Source organism: Cricetulus griseus, chromosome 2 (assembly GCF_003668045.3).
Source record: "Cricetulus griseus strain 17A/GY chromosome 2, alternate assembly CriGri-PICRH-1.0, whole genome shotgun sequence".
Lineage (NCBI taxonomy): Eukaryota > Metazoa > Chordata > Mammalia > Rodentia > Cricetidae > Cricetulus > Cricetulus griseus.
Window position 1 is genome coordinate 88,997,835 of NC_048595.1, and position 22,097 is coordinate 89,019,931.

The 22,097-nt window shown below is 41.5% G+C and overlaps 1 long non-coding RNA gene across 1 annotated transcript; it reads right to left on the bottom strand.

Annotated features, from left to right (window-relative positions):
* Window positions 1-5,753: 5,753 nt before the first annotated feature.
* LOC107979531 lies at window positions 5,754-20,468 on the bottom strand. The gene is made up of 3 exons (XR_003482870.2): window positions 18,767-20,468; window positions 6,638-6,771; window positions 5,754-5,813 (listed from the first exon to the last, which is right to left on the bottom strand). It is a non-coding gene; the product is annotated as an uncharacterized LOC107979531 (long non-coding RNA).
* Window positions 20,469-22,097: the final 1,629 nt, after the last annotated feature.

Consider the following 22,097-nt stretch of genomic DNA (forward strand, 5'->3'; position numbering starts at 1 on the left):
TGTTGAACTCATCTAATATATTTGTGCTGCTTTGAATGGTACACAGACCCCCAACCCCCAGCCCCAACTCTGAGTGCAATCTTTGAAAATAGGACTCTGCTAACATCATTCATGAAGAAAGGATCCTATTGGATCAGGATGGACTCCATGTAATGACTGGGGTTCTTATAAGAAAGCCAGGTAAGGACACAGAGAGATTTGGAGACACTCAAGAAGAAAATGCTACATGGAGGAGTAGGCAGAGACTCCAGGGCTATTGTTGCAAGGAGCACCAGAAATTGCAGGTACCCCCCCCACACACACACACAGAGAGAGAGAGAGAGAGAGAGAGAGAGAGAGAGAGAGAGAGAGAGAGAGAGAGAGCACCTATTAAGGCCTGCATTTTGGACTTTTGATGTTCTAGCACAATGGGAGAATGGAGAATGAGTTTATTGTTTTCAGCCATCTACCTTGTAATTTGTTATGATAGCCTGAGCACATGAATGCCATGAGAATCTTTGATTCCTTTTGAGACTCTGGCTTTCTTTGTTCTCTGTGTAACTTGGTTTTTTGGACTATAGAGGTTTTAATGCAGAAATGATACTAAATTTCTTTGAATGAAAGCCATTTGGCCATTTAAGAAATTACCACCAAGGTTGGTCATCACAGCCACTGTGCAAATGGCTTTCCATATTCTTGTCAGCATAACTTGAGTGGTGTATTTGTCTTGTGTAGTGTTCTATCTACCATTTGTGTTTGTTTCTTGATTTGTCTTGTTTCTTGTATTTTGTTATGCTGAGGTTTGAACCCAGGGCCTGTCTAAAGTTAGGCGAACACTCTACTGACTAAGCTACATCTCATTCTTTGCTTTTTGACTCTGTCTTATTTTGTGTAGCCCAGGGCTTTAAACCATGATCCTCCTGCTTTGACCTACCCTAAGTCCTGGCATTACAGATGTGTACCAGTGCACCTAGCTGTGATTTCTGTGTCATTCTCCATTTAGGGTTCCTTAGGGTGCATTTGGGCCGTATGACCCAATGCAGTGTATTGTCTTGGGCCATGGCCCATCCTGTGCTGTTCATAATTCCACAGCTTCAGAGGGTTCTCTGGAGAAGACTCTTAGGAGATGAGCTTCATTGTGGAAAGAGGGTTGTTTCCTACCCAGAATTCTTTGGAGCATTTTATTGAAGGGACTGGCTTCCCATTTCGGCAGCCATAAGAGCTTGTCTGACCTTGTCTTAGTCACTAAGGTCAGATGCCTGCCCCTGTCGGCAGCCATAACAGCTGAACCTTGTTTGACCTTGTCCCAGTCACTAGAAAGTCAGATCCCTGCCTCGTGGCAAGGAACCAATCAGAAATTAGCTGGTGGCACTATGCTTTACAGCACTGGGTGTGCTTTACGGACAAGTGCACAGCAATGATGCACGGAGCATAGCAACCACTCTGGGAGGGCCTATGGGCCATAACAACCAGTTGGCCAATCAACACAGGGCAAGCCCTCCAAGCCTAGAGGCACACCAATCCTGAGCCTGTGCGTACCCCTAGACACTCCCCTTATGCTGCCCTACAAGATCTCTATGCAGCCCCTAGGAGCTGTCTTCCTAGCCATCCGCCATGGCGGGTTGGTGAAAGACCCGAGCTAACATGGGGTTAGCTCGTTAAAAACAATAAAGCCTCATGCAGTTTGCATAAGCTCTCGAATCTGCCTGGTGATTGGGGGTGACCTCAGTTGTGGCCTGGGACCCCGGATACCTGAGTTTTTCCGGGGGTCTAACATTATAAGGAAAAGAGCATGAGGGTTTGTAACGCTCTCTATAAGATTAAAACATGGCTGCTTCCACCTGAAAACCCTGTGGATGAGGAAAGATATCTTCATTCATAGTATCTGTTGTTGAGAATTGTCCTCTAGACCAGCAGCCATTTTGAAGATTTACGTTGAAGTTCAGAGGACAAAGATAGCTGTAAACAAGCATAAACACTACCTCATTACAGATGTCATAATAATATCTCCAATTGCAGTGAGGGGACTTGCCCCCTCTTCTGCCTAGAGATGGGATAACTTCAGCTCATGAACACCATTCAAATCAAATACTGCTCTGACAACTCCAGGACTGTAATGGACTAGCTGCAACCATGGAAGGAAGGATAGCTATTTCAACTATTTCAACGTGAATTCTAGCAACAGCACTGGGGCACTTTAAAGGACTTTGAAAGTGGTAGGCACTGCAGGGGCATTTTTTTTGGGGGGGGCATCAGTACAGAAAGACCAAGGGTAATGGTAGGAAAAGACCCTGTGGAGACATTAAATACAAGTATGACACATATATTTTCCTTGGGTGAAGTGGGATGGTTCCCCCAGAGACCCAAGTGTTAGTAAAACTAATGGAGTTAGTAAAACCTTCTGAAACACCATTTTGTGAGGAGCCATTTGCATGCTGAAGCTGGTTTTAGGAGTACACAGCCCATGCTGCTCATAGGGAGTCAGGGAACTGTATTCTGCCTGAGTTTGTTTGTTTGTTTGTTTATTTATTTATTTATTTATTTATTTATTTATTTATTTATTTATTGTGAGTGTCAGAGCAAAAAGGAACCTATAGAGGAACTTTTGAGCACATGATTTGAAATAAAAGGGACAACATTTTGTCTGGCAATCAATGGGTTTCTTTGGTCAGCCCTAGACTACTCAAGAAAAGACTATTTTCTCACTTGTGATAGAACTGTGAAGGGCTTTCCCCTCCTCTTGAATTAGAGTAATTTCATATGAAAGTGTCGTGGTTAACCTTGACTGTTGATGTAACTGAGTTTAGAATAACCATGGAAACATATCTCTGGGTGTATCTATGAGGGTGTTTCTAGAAAGGTTTGAGCAGGGAAGACCCATAGTATCATGGGTTAAGGACCCACTGTGGGCATGGGTGACACCATTCATGGGGTAGGCTTTTGCACTGATTGAAAGGAGCTAACCATAGGTGTTCATGTCCCTCCTTCCTGACTGCAGATTCGTTGTGACTGGCTGCCTCCTACTCCTGCTGTCATGCCTCCCCCAATATGATGGATTGCATCATCAAACTATGAGGCAAAATGAATCCTTTTCCCCTTGTTTGTTGGGTATTATGTCACAGTAATTTGAAAAGTAACTAACAAAAGAAAACCACTTTTTTTTTCAGTTTGTTGATAACAGTGTAGACAAGAAGCTGAAGTTGTGCTTGAGGGCACTTCCAAATTGGAAACGTGGACACCAGTTCCCAGCTAGCTGTGGCAGCCCTTAATCTGCTTAAGGCATTTTATGTTTAAAATGTGTATATTTATTTTAATTGACACACAGTAGTTGTCCATATTTTAGACATACACTGTTAATGCAGTACATATGTGTATATGATATCAGATCAGGTTAATTAACATTTCATTTTAAAAACATCTTTGTATGTGAGTGTGACCCTTCTCTTTTCTATTTCCTTATAGAATATATAAGTGGTATTTTTTGTATTCTCATTGCAATACACAGAACATTGGTACTTTTTTTTTTATTACTTATTTTCGTGCAATGTCCCGATATCCTCCTTGTTCCTTGCTCATCTTAGCCTCTAGTAACCATTGTTATAGTTTCCAATGTCAGGAAATCAATTCCATAAGCTTCTGCATATGAAAGAGAATACATGGTATTTTTTGTTCTCTTCATATTACACTAAACATAATGTTCCATCCAAATGCCAGGGTTTCATCCTTTTATACTGCTGAGTAATATTCCATTTCATATGTATAACAGAATTTCTTTATCCATTCATCCATTTATAGACTATTTTGTTCGTTCTACATATTGGCCATGACTGATAGTCTGATAGTGTTTTAGTAAACATGGGAGTTCATATATCTTTTCATTATATGGATTTAATTTCTTTTCAATACATACCCAGTATTGAATCACATGAGAGTTCTTTCTTCCCTCTTTACTAAATATTTTTAGTTAGCATATAGGTAATGAATATTTTATACACACATATCATTGCACTTTTTTTGGTGTAATGGTAGTAGTTTTTGTTTTGTTTTTGAGGAAGCTTCATACCATTCTCCATCACGGATATGCTAGTTTATATTTCACAAGGTTCTCAATACTCTAAATAGTAGAGGAGATCTTTAGGTGGCTCAAAGGATGACGATTTTAGGTTATGCCTTTAGTTTCCCATGTCTCAGTGTTCCATTATCCACACAGAGGGCAGAAGAGTTCTTGAGAGGCTGTGCTGACCCCCAGTGAATACAGTGGGCCCCCAAATCCAGCAGACCATGCCACTCACACATCCTTCAACATGACTTCTTGGTACTGTGGCAAATGAAATGTCATTGACTTCAGTACCATTTTCCCTTGAGCAGAACTGAGGGAATAGAACTGGGATAATATCAACTTCTTGCACCCAAGGTCATCAGTGAACTGGTGATGTGCTTTTGCTTCTGGGAGTCAAGAAGGAATCACACCATAATTCTGTAACTGAAACAATCCTCCCAAAACCAGTGAGGGGATGTGTGGCTCACAAGGTAAAGGCACTTGCCACACAACCCGATGATTGAGTTCCGTCCCTGGACCCAAGCAGTGGAAGGAGAGAATGGATGTCTACAAGTTGTCCTCTGACTTCCACATGTGAGCCATGCACCCCTCTTCCCAAAAAATGAATAAAATATTAACTTAAAAAATAAAACCAGTGTTAATATTTTGGATATAGCAATCAGCTTTAAATTCACTTTTTATAGATAATCCTATGCAACAAATGGTATATGTCTGGTGAGATGCTGCATTTTGTGGCTGGTTTGTCTTGGCAAGTGTGTCTGAACACTGTTTTAAACTTATGATAGTTGTTGCATCTCTCTGTGTGCATGCACTCCTGTGTGTAGATGCACACATGACTAATAGGAACATTACCTGATTTTGATACTTTCCTTATACTCATGTTATGGAATTATTAATAATGTTATCACTACCTGACATAATTTCGTTTTCTTTATACTCTATCTCTCTTTCTTTCTTCTTTTCTTCTTCCCTTCTTCTCTTCTTTTTGAGACAGGATCTTACTGTGAAGCCCTGAAACTTACAAGTAGACTAGGCTGGTCTTGAACTCACAGTGATCTGCTTGCCTTTGCCTCCTCAGCGCTGGGATTAAAGGCATAAACCACCATGCCTGGTTTAATAAGGCTCTTTTTAAAAGAAATGTGTATTTTGATCTTAGTTTGTGGACATAGTGATGCTTCAATGGCAATTCTTATTTTTTTTATTTTTCTTCCTTTTTTTAGAATGCTATATTTTATTTTATTTCTTTTCTTTTTAAATTTAAATTAGAAACAAGCTTCTTCTACATGTCAATCTCAGTTCCCTCTCCCTCCCCTCTTCCCCTGCCCGCTCCCCCCACCCTTTTTCCCAAACCCTTTCTGCTCCCCAGGGAGGGCGAGGCCTACCATGGGGGATCTTAAAAGTCTGTCATATTTGGAGCAGCGCCTAGATCCTCTCCAGTGTGTCTAGGCTGAGAGAGTATCCTTCTGTGTGGAGAGGGCTCCCAAAGTCCATTTGTGTACTAGGAGTAAATACTGATCCACTGCCAGTGGCCCCATAGATTGTCCAGACTCCAAAGTGGCTTTCCCCTTCAGGGGGTCTGGAGCAGTCCTATGCTGGTTTCCCAGCTATATCAGTCTCGGGTCCATGAGCAACCCCTTGTTCTGGTCAGCTGTTTTTGTGGGTTTCTCCAGCCTTGCTCGTCACTCCTCCATCTCTGCAACTGGATTTTAGAGTTCAGCTCAATGTTTTGCTGTGGATGTCTGCTTCTGCTTCCAGCAGCTACTGGATGAAAGCTCTAGGATGGCATATAATGTAGTCATCAACCTCATTATCAGAGAAGGGCATTAAGGTATCCTCTCAACCACTGCTTAGATTGTTAGTTGGGATCAAACTCAACAGATCTCTGGACCTTTCCCTAGTGCCAGAATTCTCTTTAAACCTATAATGGCTCCCTCTATGTTGGCGTCTCTTTTCTTTCTCTCCTCTGTTCTTCCCCTGACTAGATCTTCCTGTTCACTTGTTTCTTTTTAACACTGACTGCTAGGACATACAGAACAAGCATTGGATTTAGTAATATACAATCCAGAGGATTTGCTACACAGTGTTTGCTAATTGAACTCCCTTGAATCAACTACTTTTAATTCTCTCTTTGAATTAAAAAAAATTCCATAATAATGTGTGTTTTTCCTGCATGTATATCTGTGTACCACATTTATGCCTGGTCCTGAGAAGGAAGAAGAAGGTGTTAGATCCTTTGGAGCTGGAGTTACAGGTGGTTGTGAAGCGCCATGTGGATGCTGGGAATTGAACTCAGGTCCTCTGGAAGAGCATCAAGGACTCTTAATGTCTGAACCATCTCTTTGCCCTCTATATCTGTCTTTCAAAGCTCTCTCTCTCTCTCTCTCTCTCTCTCTCTCTCTCTCTCTCTCTCTCTCTCTGTGTGTGTGTGTGTGTGTGTGCACATGCATCTGCATATGTTCTTCCAGGTACCCACAGAACAGGTATTGGATTCTCTGGAGCTGAAATGTGTCTATCTGGGTGCTGAAAACCCAACTTTGGTCTTCTACAGTAGCAGCAAGAGCTCTTAACTGCAGAGTTAAGAGTTGGCCCCCCACTTACTATTTTCCTGTGTGTTTCTCAAAGATCTTCTCTTAATTCAATTTATCATGCAGTGATATATCATTCATCTTTCTGTGTCCTCTTCTGTTCAGGCAAGTTGTGAAGAGACAAGTATTGCAATAATGTTCTTTACCCTTCGGATGGAGGAAAGAGCAATATTAAGAACCAGCACATTGGGGTTGGAGACATGGTTCATTGGCTAAGAGCACTTGTTGCTCTTGAGAGCATCTACATTGTGTGGCCCCTGAATACCTTTAACTCCAGTTCTAGGGAATCCAATACCTTCTTATGGCCTCTAAAGGCACCCTCACCCATGTGTACACATGCACTCATTCATGCATGATTGTGCACACATAAAGCAGTCTACAGGCTTATGGAAAATAGTTCTTTATCTGAATTCTTCCTGCATTGCTCCACTCTACAGGAAGCTACTGTGAAATCTTACCTGTTTTCCATGATGTTTCTATAGAGTCTACACAAAATGTATATAGTGTTATTTTTGGTATGTATTTCTCCCCCCACTTTGATCTCTCAGACTCCCAATACAATTATGTAACAATCTGGTGCCAAATCTAAAGACAAAGTGACAGTGTCACAAGTGCATACACAGTTCACAGCCCAGTCAGATAGTACAGATTGTTTTTTCATATGACATTTTTGTTTTACTTGTGGTTAACGATGCCTTCAGATTTTCATTAATTTTCTGTTTGCTTATTGAAAAAAAATTTTTCTAAACATAGTAACAGATATGTCAGATCCCTGGTAGTACATATTATAAGTGCTTAAGAAGATAAGCTAAAATCAGAACCCACTCTATTTTTTTCTTTCTTTCTTCAGAATTCTTATTTAGTGTGTGATAGTCTCAGGTTAGCTGCAGTTGCGTGTCCTGGCTGGGTGTACATAAAGAATTCTCTTTGTCACTACTCAGTGTATGTGGTTTTTGTCCCTAAACATTTGACTTTCACTTTCATTTTTTTTTTTCAACACAGTCTTTCTTTTGCTAAGGCACCTCTTTTAGTATCTCCTGCGAAAAGGTGTCTAAAGAGGTTAATGTTTTGAGGTTTGGCATGTACAAAAATTTGTATATTTTCCTTCTAATCTGAACATAGATTGATATGTTTTTTTTTTTTATTTTTATTTTTGGTGTTTCCAGGCAGGTTCTCATGTTGTCCAAGCTGGTCTTGAAGTTACCACACAGAGGATGACCTTGAACTCCCAATCTTCCCATTTTCAATGCCTGACTGCTGGGATTACAGGCGTGTGGCACCACACTTGACTTGGTATAAAATCCTTACATTATGAATTTTCTCACAAATGTCAAGACGGTGCTCCACTGACTGAAAAATCAATGCTGATGCTGAGAGGCCTAATCCTTTTTATGTGTCTCCCTGCTCCGTGACCTGTAATCTATTTCTAGAGGTTTTGTACTTTATGTCTGCCTCCAGGGTCTGGAAATTTCAGGATAATCAGCACTTTCACTTCTGTTCCATTTGTACATGGGGCTCTTTCCATTCCAAGATTTGTTCTGTTGGTCCCATTCCTTTTCTTGACTTTAGTTTTCTTTTCTAGAATGTTATTCCTGGTTGATTTCCTTTTCAGTTTTTGTGTGTTTTTCTTTCTTTATGTGAAGATTTCATTTTATTATTATTTGTTTATTTATTTATTTTTATTTTATTTATTTATTTATTTATTTATTTATTTTTTTTTTTTGAGATAGGGTCTCACTATACAACAGTGCCTGGTCTGGAACTTGTTATATAGAGCAGACTGGCCTGGAACTCACGGAGTTCTATTTGTCTTTGCCTCCAGAGTGCATCACCATGCTTGGCTATGCAGTTTTTCCACTTGAACACTTCTGATTTTCTTTACTGCAATACTTAGACTAAATATTAACATGTTAAGTACAGAAAAATTTCTTTTAATATATTTCAAATGGAGAAAACCCTCCTCTGTTTCGTTTTTATAGCTTTGTTTCTCATTTTATGGGTGCAATGTTTTTACTCTTTTATAACTAAGTAAGAGCTCTTTCTTTCTTCTTTCTTTCTTTCTTTCTTTCTTTCTTTCTTGTTTTTGTGTTTGCTTTTATTTTTAATTAATTTATTTATTTTGAGACAAGTTCTCTCTGTCCTGGAACTTGCTATATAGATGAGGCTGGCCTTGATCTCACTCAAATCCACCTGCCTCTGCCTCTTGAGTGCTTGGATTAAAGACATACACCCAGCATCAAGGTTCTTTTAAAAATAAACCTTCTGGCTGGGCGTTGGTGACCCACGCCTTTAATTCCAGCACTTGGGAGGCAGAGTCAGGCGGCTCTCTGTGAGTTGGAGGCCAGCCTGGTCTACAGAGCAAATGCCAGGATAGGTTACAAAGCTACACAAAGAAACCCTGTCTCAAAAAACCAATAAACAAACAAACAAACAAACAAACAAATAAATAAATAAACAAACCTTCTGGACCAGGAAGATAGCATGTATTGCAAAGGTGTTTTCCACCAAGGTTGTTGGCCTGAGTTTGATTTTTTTATTCAAGAGGTAGGAGAAGAGGACCATCTCCCCCTCAATCTGCCTGTCTTCTAGTCTCTGGATGCTATAACATCTAAAATCTAAAACAGTTCTAGTCAACTTCCTTGTGTTTTCCACAGCCTTATTTCAGTTTTCCATGATTAAAAGGGTATTTGTTTAAATTCTTTTAAAAAATAAGTCATGATTATGATTTTTCATGACTATTCAATGATCCTCTACAGGCCTTTTTTAAAATGGTGCCACATATAGAAGCTGAACTCCCTCTCCGTGTGTGTGTGTGTGTGTGTGTGTGTGTGTGTGTGTGTGTGTGTGTGTGTGTGTAAACTGCTTACAACCCAGTGGAGTTCAGCCCAGGGACCCAAGGGAGCCTGACCTTTGGAAGTTGTGGAGTTTATGTGTACGTTTTTTCCTCTAGAAGGCTGTGGTGTGAAGTAGCTTAGGAGGTAAATGGAAAGGCTCTGTCTGATGTCTCAACCAGTTCTTCACCGTGTCTTGTGCCTCTGAGTCTGGGATGCATCTGAAATGGGCTTTGTTGCATCAGATGAAGGATGACTCCCTGGCTGCCCGCATGAAAGAGGACTGGAGTCCCCATCCTTGCCAGAGAAACTCTCAGCTAATCCATCATTCATTTCTGTGTGTCATTCTGCTAAGTGTCCCTCCCCTACCCCAGGCCTCTGTGGGGGGAAGCCCCCCTTAACCTCTTGTGCTTTTGCTTTTTCCATCTGCTGGCACCAGGTTTGTAGTCTCCTCTGCTCTGCTGGGTTCAGAAATCTGTTAAATCCTTGTCTTAAATCTTTGTCTTTTCTCCATACTTCTCCCTCATTTTAAGGATGTCACAGGAAGGAGAAATGTAAAATAAATCTAGTATACTTAGCTAGGAACCTGCTTCAAAATTCCCAGTGAATATATCAGCGCTGAAGTATAATATTAATGTAATGATGTATTGAAGTTTAATCTATATACATGTACATAAAAGCCGTGTGTGCATTTTATATGTACATATAAATGAATACATACAAATTTGTAACCACCAATATCAATACAAAGAATATAACCACTTAGCCACCAGTATCACTACACAGAGGATTTTTAATGCTCTGGAGATCTTTATGGCTCCAAGGAGTCAATTTCCCAATTCTTGGTTCCCAGCATTCTGATCTGTGTTCTGTAACTGTAGATCACAAATGTATTGTTTTTGTTTAAACAGTGATAAGAGAGATTATATGGGTTATGATATTATAAAGGATTCAAAAGCCTTTTTCTTCTATTTTTAAATTTAAATTAGGAACAAGCTTGTTTTACATGTCAATCCCAGTTCCCTCACCCTCCCCTCCTATCCTGCCCCATACTAACCCCATTTCCCATCTCCTTTCAGCTCCCCAGGGAGGGCGAGGCCTTCCATGGAGGATCTTCAAAGTCTGTCATATCATTTGGAGCAGGGCCTAGACCCTACCACATGTGTCTAGGCTGAGAGATTATCCCTCCATGTGGAGTGGGCTTCCAAAGTCCATTCGCGTGCTAGGGATAAACACTGATCTACTACCAGAGGCCCCACTTTCAGAGGGTCTGAAACAGTCCTATGCTGGTTTCCCAGCTATCAGTCTGAAGTCCATGAGCAACCCCTTGTTCTGTTTCACCAGCCTGGTCTTGACCCCTTTGCTCACCATTCCTCCCTCTCTGCAATTCGATTCCAGGAGTTCAGCTCAGTGTTTAGCTGTGGGTGTCTGCTTCTGCTTCCATCAGCTACTGGATGAAGGCTCTAGGATGGCATATAAGGCAGTCATTGATCTCATTATCAGAGAAGGGAATTTATTTTTTTCTTTATGAACTACTTTATTGGTATATAAAAAATACATATTTAATGGACACTATTTCATGAGTTGGAACATATAAAAACTCATTTGATACTTTACATCCATCAAGGAAATATACACATGTAGCATTAGTTACCTTAAGTCCATGTGTACACATATATGTTCCATGTATGTCCATGTCTATGAGTGCATTGACATGTGTATATCTTTTGAGAGCATCTGAGATCTTACAATGATTTTGAAATAAACATCATATTTATACACACCATGTAATACAAAAGATCAATGACATTTTTTTTTTTGTAAAATTCAAGAGAAGGGAATTTAAGGTAGCTTCTCCACTATTGCTTAGATTGTTAATTGGGGTCATCCTTGTAGATCTCTGGACATTTCCCTAGTGCCAGAATTCTCTTTAAACCTATAATGGCTCCCTCTATTATGGTATCCTTTTTCTTGCTCTCTATTCTTCCTCTGACTCAACCTTGCTGCTCCCTCATGTCCTCCTCTCCCCTCCTCTTCTCCCCTTCTCATCCTCCTAGCTCCCTCTCCCCTCCCCCATGCTCCCAAGTAGCTCAGGAGATCTTGTCCCGTTCCCCTTCTCTGGGGAACCTTGTATGTTTCTCTTAGGGTCCTCCTTGTTTCCTAGTTTCTCTGGCAGTATGGATTGTAGGCTGTTAATACTTTGCTCTATGTCTAAAATCCTTATATGAGTGAATACATACCATGTTTGTATTTTTGTGACTGGGTTACCTTGGTTAGGGTGGATTCTTCTAGTTCCATCCATTTGCCTGCGAATTTCAAGATTTCATGTCCCCCCCCACCCTGCTGAGTAGTATTCCATTGTATAAATGTACCACATTTTCTCCTTCTATTCTTCAGTTGAGGAGCATCTAGGTTGCTTCTAGGTTCTGGCTATTACAAATAGTGCTCAAAAGCCTTTTTTGTTGTTGTTGTTGTTTTGAAAAAAACTAACAATTTTAGGAGAAATATGCAAAATGCTGCTCTATTAGTATTAACCAAAACATAATAGCCAAACATTGCCAATTTTTAAACCAACTCACACATTATTAGAAGTTGAGTGGGGGAAAGATACTTTCCTAGGAGTAGGTGGATGGAGGCTAGCTCATGAGAAGGGCATGGGTGTGGCAGTAGAGCAGTCTTGAGGTACCCACTTCATATCCTTCCCTTTGTAGAAATTGGCAATTATACATCTCTAAGGGAGGCTACTGCTTTCATGTCCTCAAACCCTTCCTATTCAGGAAAGAAATGGACTGTGTTCTCTGGGAACATATGAAAAACAGATTGGTCAGAAATACCAAGCCAAGACCATCTAGTTGCTCAGTAGCAGTAGACAAAAGCAATAGCAAACACATCTGGACTTGCAAATCCTTTGAGCATTCCCCATTTCTCCTGGCTATAAACAGTTTGGGACCTGAGATGTCCCTAGACTCAGAGATATTTCAAGTCTTTGGATATGTTGTAAAAGGACAGGAAACTACTGATCTTCAGGGTAAAGTTGGCTAAAAAGCTGGTTGGAATTGTAGGACATATACACATTTCCTTTTCTTTTAAATTCCAATAAAAGCTCTAGAATCTAAAAACACAGACTCTTATTTTTTTACCTTTACATTTATTTTAATTTGCATGCATAGCAGGAGACGATCTGGGGGTGTGCACCTGCTATAGTGAGCTTGTGGAGGTTAGAGGACCAGGAGTCTTTATACACGAAGACATCTTGGCTTTTGATAGCATAAATGCCCTTTAGAGTTAGCATGTATTCTTAATGGACACCAGGCATGAAGACACTAAGTGGAAAGGGAGAGGAGAAACCATTTCCATTGTTACAAACACTTAAACCTGGTTTAAGGAAGATCAATAACCATATCCAGGTTTTTCTGGAAAAAAAATTGAGCAATTAAAATCCACTTTATATATGAGGCTGCATCCTGATTTTCCCCTTTACACTGAAAGAGAAGTATAATTGGAAATTTAATATTTTAATTTATTGCAAGTATTTCATAGCTAAGATTTCTGATAACTTTGAATAACAATAGGGAAAGTAGCAAGGTTCCTCCTGAAAGCAATATTGAAGAGAGTTGGACAGGAGAATACATGCTATGAAAATGAGCTGACTGCAGTTGGTGACGTTGATTTTGCTATACTGAGTTGCAAGATCACTGGGTCCTGGAGATTATACTTGGTTTCAAGTTAGTTTTGTGAAAAACTTATAGGAAATCTGTTTGATGAATTGTGAGGTTTGGTGTATTCTCATAGCTAGAGTAGACACCTTGATACCCTTAGTGAAATATACTCTTGCCCAGGTCTCAGGGCCCGGAAGGTGGCTGTCATTACTGCTACTATCTCCCTACTTGTTACATATTTTAAATCTAAATTTCTTTTTTCATTTGGGAGAGCAATGGCAAGCAAGTGATGAGATTGATTCATCTTGTTCAAGCTATTGGTATTTAAGTGTGTATAGCACTCTGTATACATCCTTTATTATTTCACAGTAAGCATGGCATTAACACTAGACTAGGCTACAGGAACCTGATAATTCTAGCAGGTTTGGCCAGGAACATGCTCAGTGTGTGACCTTAGGCAAAAACCTCATTTTGGATACTCGGTTTGGGTTTTTTGGAGGGAGAATGGCAAGGTATATAATATGAAACCATTTCAGGCCTTTTGTATATCGTTCACTCTTGGGACTGGTGAGATGGCTCAGTGGGCTCAACACTAAGCCCAAGATCAATCCTCAGAACCCACATGACAGAAGCAGAGAACTGACTCATATGAACTGTCCTCTAAATGCCATATGAACCAGTGCACATCTATACATCCATACTGTATGTATATGTTTATATATGTGCACACACACACACACACACACACACACACACACACACACACTTGTAAGTATAAAAAAGTGTTTTTTAAAAGCACATCACTGAATAGTGTTAAATTCATTCACATTATTATGTAGATATTGTCAGCTTAAATGTTTCATCATCTTAAATTGAAATTCTGTGTCTTAGTCAAAGTTCTATTGCTGTGAAGAGGCACCATGGCCACAGCAACTTTTATAAAATAAAACTTTTAACTGGGGGCAGCTTATGTTTCAAAGGTTTAGTTTATTATCATCATGGTGGGAAGCATGGTGGCATACAGGCAGACATGGTGCTGGAGAGATAGCTGAGAGTTCTACATCTGGATCCCCAGGCAGCACTGGGCCTTGCTTGAACATATGAAACCCCAAGCCTACCTTTAGTGAAACATCCCTCCAACAAGGTCACAGATCCTAATCCTTTTAAACAATGCCGCTCCCTCTGAGCCTATGGGGGCCATTTGCAGTGTAGCCATGACACCCTGCATCTGTTAACCAACATCCTTCCGGCTTCCCTCCCATCTCTCATCATTCTACTTCCTGTCTCTAGGAGTCTGGCTATTCTAGGCATTCCATATAGGTAGACTCATACAGTATTTGTCCTTTCATTGTTTCTCTTCTCTCAGCATAGTATTTTCAAAGTTCACCCATGTTCCAGACTCTCATGGCATCTTAAGGGTGAGTAATGTCTTTTGGATGAGTCTACTGGTTTTGTTATCCATTCATCATTCATGGTAGTTGGATTGATTCCACATTATTTACACTCTGAACAAGCATGTTATATGCATGGTGTACAAAAGCCAGTCTGAAACTTCACTTCTTTGAGGGTGTGTATCAAAAGTAAAAATGGTAGCTCTTATAGTAATTCTATGTTTAGAGCCTGTGCCACATTGCTTTGTAGAATAGCTGTGCCATTCACATTGGCAGCGCAGGAACAGTGATTCTATTCCCTCAGCATTTTCAATACTCTTCATTTTGTCATTGCTTTGTTGATGTAACGGGTGTTTATTTGTATTTCCTAAATGATTGGTGGTGTTAGGCATCTGTTGATGTGATTATTAGAAATTTGTATGTGTCCTTTAGAAAAAAGGTTATTGAAATTCACTTGAATTGGGTTTGTTGTTGTTGAGTTGTAGTAGCTCTTTGTATGTTCAGAACCATAATCCCTGGCCACCTGTAAATGTTTTCTTCTACTCTGTGACTTTCTCCACTCCCTTGATGGTGTCCTTTGATGCACAGAAGTTGTTAATTTTGCTCAGGTGTAATTTATACAGCTTTTGGTTGTTGCCTGCACTTTTGGCAGTAGCTCTATTCCTAAGCTTTTTGTCCTTTTGATGCTGCTGTAGATGGGATTGTCTTCTTAATTTCGCCTCTGGTTTGTTCATGATTAGTGAGTTGACACGGAACTGATTTTTGTGTCTCCCTTTTAGGTGATTGGGGGTAATAAAGCTTTGTAGGAATTTGTGGGGATTAAACTACTCATGCTTAAGAGACACCTTTACAAGTCATGGGTGCTCAATAAATGGTAACTACTTCCGTTTTTAAGTTATAATTATTAATACTTCCTATTGGCTTTCTTTCTGTGCTAGATTTCCATTTAGCTCAGCCCAAGACCAAGCTGGAAGGTCAGGGAATGGGAGCCTAGCTGTTACAAGAGCCCCAACTCAGAGTTAAACCAGGCTCTGACATTTATGATCCTCGTGACCTTGAGCAAATTATTATCCAAGTGACCTCGAACAAACCACTTTATACCTCCAGGCTGCATTTTGTCCATTTAACCACTGGGCACCTTAATGTCCACCTCTTGCTTTCCGTAGAGACCAAAGCTTGTGTGGAGGCACCTATTCCCACAGCTAGGGATTAATGTCAGGAGTGCTGCAGCCATGGCCGCACTCAAAGCTTGGCTTCTGTAATTAGACAAACTGCTTCTCCTGTGTGCCTCAGTTTCTCCATTTTTAAAAGAGTGATTGTAGAGATGCCTTTCAAGGAGCGCCGTTTGAGGATGAAGTGGATTAAGATGCACAAAACACTCTGTGCCTCCCATCCCAAAGCCTGAGAAGCCAATCTTTATTGTCATGCTCATTCCAGCCACAATAATCATGCTGCTGTTCTGCTATGGGAAGTCTACAGACCGTTTTAGAAAACCATTTATAATTCCCTCTCACATGCAGTGAATGAAGTCTTTGAAAACAACAAGGAGGAGTCTCCACCCACAGTCTCCAATCCTCCCCTCGGGAGTGCTTCCTCTGTCTCCTGCCTGCAGTGACACCACCTGGAGGGGAGCCCCCTCCCTGGTTCCAGCAACAGGCCTGCTGGAGAGCTGAGCAGATGTTTCTGCTCGGCAGACCCAGGCATTTCCTCTCCTGGAGCAGCACATGCCAGTGCAGTCAATATCTGGAAACCCGCTGCGTCACAGTAGGGCTGAGGACTAAACTGGTACTTTAGTACAAAATCGTAATAAAGCAATTTGAATTGCTTTTCATCCTCCCTGCTCTTAACGGCTTTTAGGTTCATATGAGACCAATCAATTAATCCTGCTTCGGAGTAACAGGGGCGCGGTGTTTGCCAGCTCCTGACTAGGAGATGGGCCCATAATAGAGATTTTTTTCCAGCCTCTTCCCCAGGGACTGCACAGGGTGGCATCTAGAGCAGTGGCATCCAGAGGTGTCCACTTGCCTGGTTCTGTCTTCTCCCTGCCTGGCAAGCTCCCCCTCCCCCCAGGTGCTAGCAATGGCCTGTTAGCCCAAGCACAAAGCCTGATTGTGATTCCGCTTGGAGAGAGCTGTTCTCCTGCCTATGGATGCACTTCCTTCAGTCTCGGGTTTCTGTCCGGGAAAGTTAATCAGGTAGAAATGACTGAGTCACTTGGATGGAAACTGATAGGTAAATCTTGAAAAGGAGCCATTCGTTCTTCCTGACCAAGTACAAGGGAGTTCCCTGGAAGCTTCCTTCCTCCACTTAAAAGAGTTGACCCTAGCATCTCTAGGGCAGTGAGTGACACATGCAGTAGCCAGGCCTCAAAGAGCAATGGATGATGGGAATGCAAACAGAAGTGAAATAACACTTGGAAAACGTACAGGCTATTAAGGCATGACTTGTTTTCTTTTCATCGACCATTTTTCTTTTAGGAATTAATTGCTTTATTAACAATAACAATAAAGTCAGGATAAAAAATGAATGACTTACTTATAAAAAAATAAATAGAAGACAACAGACAATTGAAAGTGGTTAAGGCAAGTGTCCTGATTTGGGACCCTACCCAGGCAAATTGGAGATAGGACAAATGAATGTCTTCCCCTAGCCATGGACTTAGCATAGAACATTCCTTACTCCATCTCATCCCAGATTTCCCCCAGTTGTCTCAAGATCTCAAGCACAACATGTTTAGACATTTTCCAGTTGTAAAATTTTTTTTCTAGGCTGTTAAAAATATTGACCTTGACAGCTTTAAAATGACGGCCTCAAAATTGGAATAATTTCCATTCTGGAATTAAGATAATGCAGACTTTTCTGCTGGCAATGACAAGGACAGGAGCGGGTTATAGAAATCCCAGATTTGAGGGAGTAGAGCATTAGCATAGACTAGTCTGCTGAAGAAATTCAGAGCGGTCACCTTCCCCTGTAAATGAATCTTTATGTCTCTCCCAGACCGGCCCAGAGTCTGAGCTATTTTGGGAACGCCTCTTGGATCCATGATCTGGACAAGGGTTGGTGAAGGCCTCAGACTCTGGCCACATTTGTGCAAGAGACATGGAGAGCCTAAGGAAAAATCAGCCACTGTCTGCCTGTTGTGTATTTACCCCAGAGTTCTCCCTTGCTCTCCCTCCTGGGTCTCAGTCCCAGGGAATCAACACAGAAGCCATTCAAGCCTGCTCAGTGCTCCTGGCCCAGGACCAGAGCTCTCTGCCAGATTCCAAACACACCTGCTGAAGTGATTCCTTTCTCCTGGAGCTCTGCAATATTTTCAGCTAGAACTGAAGTCACAATTGTGGGTCATAGCATTTCTCTGACTCCTAAGTATACCACCTGTCCACCCATTCCTGAATGGCTACTCCATGATTCTGGCTCAAAAGAACTGAATCAAAAAAATTTGGCCTAAGCTCGAAGTCGATGACTGGGGAATGACTCAGTGGCAATCACATGCCCCAGTGACAAATGAAAGCAACAGTTTCCCATTTGGAGTTCTCCTTCCTCCTTGGCACCAGGCACACACACACAGACACACACAGACACACACACACACACACACACACACACACACACACACACACACACACACACACAAACACACTATACTTAACCACCCCTAAAGGGCTTTGAGGCTTCACCCATGTTTCATTCAGGAAACAGAAACAAGTTTAGAAAATCTGAACATTTTCCTCCAGACTGCTGACTGTTGGCTGGGTCAGACAGACTCTCAAAGTCTGTGGTTTGGCTGTTTTACCTGTCATCTCCATGTGACAGGTAAAAGGATGGCATAGATGTAGGGGCTTGAGTCAGTCATTCCAATGGAGTTAAGAAAGTAGAAGATTGCAGCACGCTTTCTTTTTTGAGCCACCAATCAGTTCCCAAAACATGACACAGAGACTTCATATTAGTTCTGAATTCTCGACCTAGCTCAGGATCAGGAGTTCAAGGTTACCCTTAGGATATAAGGATTGCCAGGTCACTCTTGGCTATGTGAAACTCTGTCTGATGTTAAAAAAAAAAAAAAGGAAGAAAGAAAGTGCTGGTGTTATGGCACTTATTGGATTAAAGGCCTGATGCTACAAGTGAGGACCTTAGTGTCACCCATGGGAACCACATGGTGGAAGAAGAGAACCAGAGAACTGCCACAAATTGTCTCCTGCCTTCAGTGTGTGCAATGCACATACACACTCCAAATAAATAATAATAAAGTTTCTATGGTCACCTGCTTGCTGCTTGCGTTGGCCGTTGAGACGTTTTTCTTCGCCTCACCTGTGGTTGCATTTCCCTTGCCGATTCTGGGTTGGATGTATAAACTGCTTGACAATTTCTGGGGGATAATTACGCATTATGTATGAAGAGCCACCCATTGATACAGTGATTTTACCCTCTGGCATCTGTCCTAAGAAAACAATCAGAGTTGCAGATAGATTTATGCACAGAGATATTATGGTAATAATAATGGCTGGGATTTATCGAGCTCCTGCCATATGCCAGACTCCATGTTAAATGCTTTTTTACATGCAGGATCTTATTTACCCCTCATAACAACACGACAAGGTATGTATGACTCTCATCTCCATGTAGACACAGGTTGGCTGAGGCTTAGTCTCCATAGTTTGTCTGGGGCAACATTGTGATACCAGAGATGTAAAACCAGGAAGACTGACTTCCGCAGTTTCTTCACTGCAAATCTCGTAAGTTACAACTTTATTGGGGAGAATCAAGAGGAACCTAGAAGTCTAACTTTAATGTGCTGTAAGGTGGTGAACTGTAACCCACTTATTTTTTGCCTTTTAGGCCTGAAGTTAAACTAGACCATGCTTTTCTTGGGTGAAAAAAGACATGGAATCTACTTAGTGGCTTTTCAGATGGTTCACACTCATGCTGAAGATTATTTAGGGCTTAGCTCTGGCTCCTGAGGGAGAACACAGTGGACTGGAAACCTGACAGACCTCAGTTTGAGTCCTGGCTGGGCCACATCCTAGTTCAGCCTTTGATGAATCACCAAACCTCATTCTCTGCATCATTAAAGTGGGCAAACGATGTGGGGTTGCTGTGGGAAGCCCAGGACTCTCAGATGTGTTTAATAGTCCATGGTAGGCTTCACTAAGTTCCATGCAGTGGAATAGACAGTGGTGGAGCCCTTTACAGGCTAAGACCCCCAAGGAGACACCTTGTCTGTGAGTTGTAATTCTCAACCACTCTCAGGAAAGCAGCCAGGAAGGACACCTTTGCCTTCTTGTGGTAAAGTCTTAGGATAGCATCAGTAGGCACACTGGACATGGGAACTGATACAAACAGGAAAAACAGAGGAATTCCGGAGACCCACATGCCTGTGTTGTGTGTGCTGGGGGAGGGCATGTCCTTAGAAGAAGACGGCCTGGTCCAGGGGCCCTAGTCTTGAGGAAGTGAGCACAGGTCTCCAGGACCAGCCAGGATGATCACCGGAGGGGAGCTGCCTCTGATATCTGTCCTGACTTCAGGCATTCCCTACTTATTCTTGCCTCTGAGAATGGAACTTGGGTGGACTCTGTGTATGTTTCCTGTTCAGCCCCAAAGAATCCCCTCCCTGCCTTAGAGGTGACTCAGCTGGGGGAAGGACAGAGTTGGTGGCCACTAATCCCAAGAGTCTGACTCACAGAATGTTGAGGGCTGGAGGAGCCTCCGAACGAATCATCCTAGTCAACATGCCACTTGAGAGTTGAAGAAGGAACAAAGCTAAGGGGTTTGTGTAAGGTTCACCCAGTAGTCAGAGTCCAGTGTTATGATAAATCTTTCCGCCAAAAGACACCCTAGTTCTACCGCCACGTGGGAGGTCTCTGCCAGCTGCCAGTGTTCTGCCTGCCACGTGGATGGACAAAATAATACACAGACTTATATTAGGTACAAATGCTGCTTGGCCAATGACTAGGATTCTCATCTGTTAACTCAGTTTTAATTATCATAAATCTATATATTTTATAAGACTTATCTTATTGGACACCTTCCATTGGTGTCATTCCTTGCTGGTGGATCACATTGTGCTGCTGGAGGAAGAGCGGAGGGGAAAAGGGACACTTCCTGTTTCTCCTTACTTAAATATGAGTCTCCTTGCTATGTCACTTCCTGCCTGGATCACCACTTCTCTACTACATTTCCCAGAATCCTCTTTGACTCCTAGTCCTGTCTAACTTGCTGTCTCATTGGCCAAACAGTACTTTATTCAATAATCAATAAGATGAACATATACAGTACATTCCCCATCAGTCCAGAGAGAATGTCTCCTCTCCAGTACCTCACTGTTGCTGATTAGGAGTCATTGTTAATAATTTTATTTCATTGTGTGCCTTTACTCACATGTTGGGGAGCTTATTGATCATATATGGGCCAAAATATATATGATGAACACAGGGAGGTAAATACCCAGTCTGTTAACAAATGCTGTCTATTCTTACTCTCCAAACATCTTTTGCATCCGTGTTCATCTCCAGAGTTCTGCTCTGAGTCTTTGGACATGTCTAGCGGGGTTTCCAATCTTTAGCAATGGCCACTTTTCTCAGATCTTTTCATCCTTGCAGCTAGATCATTTTGCAATGAAAAATTCTCATAGTTCCATGACTTACTGGACAAAAGTGTACCTTGTATAAAGATATTCAAGGTCTTTTATGTACTGAAACCAGTATCCCTTGCCCAGGCTAATATCTAACAGTTCTGCCCACTCATAGGCTCTTGGCACATTGGAAGGCATGATCAGAAGAATCACCATGTTTTGCATCACCATGCATCACTAACTTTGCCTAGAAGACCTACCTACACTACACAACCCTAGGGCTTTGTTCATTCTTCCAGTACAGTTGAAACACCACCTTCTCTTTGAAACTGGCCACCATACCCACCACCCTCCTAGGAAACATGCATCACCCATTGTCTGTCTGTGATCTGCATGGACTCATGTTGTAGCTCTCATATGGAATTGAGGTGAGTTATGTATTTGCCTGTCTCCTCAAGGGAGCTGAAGTTGGACATTTCACAGCAGGGAATCTGTCTCATCCACTCTCAAGTCCTAACATCGAGCCTGACATAGAATAGGTGCTCAGGAATGCTTTATGAGTCCATGAATGCATAAATTATTGAATTAGCATACATATTTATTGCTTATGGGTTTCCCTATCAAGAAAATGGCTAGATAGATGCTCACTAGCCCTGCGGGGTGTATTTGGGAAAGTCAGAATTAAATAGCAGCCTATGTAGGACAGAAAAATGAGCATGAATAGAGAAAATACCTGTGTTTTTTAAATACAGCCCCAAATAAAAATTGTAAAGAGTGGAGGTGTGGAATTGATGTGGAACAGTGTCTTCAGTTGACTGTATTTATAGTGAGAATGAGATGACTTCTAAATGCTCTACTAGGGAGGTCATCTAGAAGAAAATGTTGGAGAGTGTCTATTGTGTGCTGATGTGTTGCTGTGATGTAATGTGCTCTAACCAGTTGGGGATGAGCATGCTGCTGTGTTATCAAGAGTAATTTATTTTAACAAAAGGATCTTTTAGGGCTTGAGAGATGGCACAATGGG